Source organism: Anarrhichthys ocellatus, unplaced genomic scaffold (genome assembly GCF_004355925.1).
Source record: "Anarrhichthys ocellatus isolate YVR2014 unplaced genomic scaffold, GSC_Weel_1.0 scaffold669, whole genome shotgun sequence".
NCBI classification, from domain to species: Eukaryota; Metazoa; Chordata; class Actinopteri; order Perciformes; family Anarhichadidae; genus Anarrhichthys; species Anarrhichthys ocellatus.
The window spans coordinates 17,625-19,292 of NW_022280643.1; the positions used below are offsets into that span (position 1 = coordinate 17,625).

Genomic DNA, 1,668 nt, shown 5'->3' on the forward strand with positions numbered 1-1,668 from the left:
ATGTTCAGCAGCAAATATTAAATAACAAGTAAACAGAGTTTTTAAGAGGAAACGTGTACAAAGAGGAAATATATATATATATATATATATATATATATATATATATAGAAATATTTGAAACATAAAAAGGAATCATTTTAAATATTCATGGATTCAGTTTGTTTGTGACGCATCTGGTTTACAGATCATGTACTTCAGTGGTACTACAGCGTACAAATACTCTGTTACAAGTACAAGTCCTGCATTCAAAGTCTGACTCAAGTAAAAGTACAAAAGTGTCAAAATAAGTAAAAATGAGTTTGATCTCAGTTATTAAAACCGTTTTTATATTTAAAGATCATCTCAAAATAAAACATTCAATCTTGTCACAGTGAAGTACTCTGACCCTCTACTTAAGTAAAAGTACTAGTACAACAATATAAAAAGACTTGATACTTTACGGTCCGCTAGGTGAGTCCAGTGGTTCTTAACCTAAGGATCGGGCCCCTCCAGAGGGTCACCGGATAGATCTGAAGGGTCCCGATACGATTTAATCGGGTTTGTTTTTTCCTAACTTGTCTCCTGTGAAGACAGAACTTTATTTTGAAAATACTGTATATATGTAACGAGCATAAACTGATGTGTTACTAACTTTCATCCCAAAAACGCATTAAAACGAAGAGTACCTTTTATGAAGACGAGCCGATGTAACAATATGTCGTGTTTGTAGTTTGTAGTATAACGTAGCATGAAATAGAAAGTAAAGTACAAGTACCTCAAACTTCTTCTTCTCTGTGTTTCCTTTGATTTAATGAAGCGGGTCAGACAAGTAGAGAACATCTTCATCATCTCCTCTTCCTCAGCTCTCTGCCCTGCTTCATGGTCTTCTTCTTCCTCCTCTTCCTCTCGTTTTCCGACGTCTTCATCATCTTCTTCTTCTTCTTGCTCTGAAAATGTAGATGTCTCTACTGGTCTCTACTGGTCTCTGTGGTCTCTCTCTGACCCTGTTGTTGTATTTTGGTGTTACAGGACTCGGTCCAGACTCTACTGGTGTCGGTGGTCTCTCTCTGACCCCTCTCTCTCTGGTGTTTCAGGGCCTTCAGGACTCGGGTCAGCAGGCGGTCCAGCAGCCAGACAAAGTGGGCTGGATCAGGAAGTTCTGCGGTCGAGGGATCTTCAGGGAGCTCTGGAGGAACCGGTTTGTGGTCCTGAGAGGAGACCAGCTCTACATCTCTGACAAAGAGGTGAGGACCACGATTACCCAGCAGTATATATTACTGTATATACACACACACACATATACACATATATTACATATACAGTATATAACGTGTACTGTGTGCGCGCACACACACACACAGTGTTTTTCCTTCCTCCATCCTTCTTCCCTAATTCTTCCTTCCTTCCCATATCCTTCCTTCATCCCCCCTCCCTTCCTTCCTCCATCCCTTCCCTTCCCATATCCTTCCTCCATCCCCCCTCCCTTCCTTCCTCCATCCCTTCCCTTCCCATATCCTTCCTCCATCCCCCCTCCCTTCCTTCATCCCTTCCCTTCCCATATCCTTCCTCCATCCCCCCTCCCTTCCTTCATCCCTTCCCTTCCCATATCCTTCCTCCATCCCCCCTCCCTTCGTTCCTCCATCCCTTCCCATATCCTTCCTCCATCCCTTCCCTTCCCATATCCTTCCT

At 42.5% G+C, this 1,668-nt stretch overlaps 1 long non-coding RNA gene across 1 annotated transcript in view; it reads right to left on the reverse strand.

Annotated features, from left to right (window-relative positions):
• Positions 1-288: 288 nt before the first annotated feature.
• The window catches only part of LOC116376886 (uncharacterized), a 2,626-nt gene continuing 1,246 nt past the window's right edge, over positions 289-1,668 (reverse strand). Inside the window, exon 3 of the long non-coding RNA XR_004212160.1 lies at positions 289-1,212. This is a non-coding gene — a long non-coding RNA (uncharacterized LOC116376886). The remainder of the gene's footprint in view (positions 1,213-1,668) is intronic.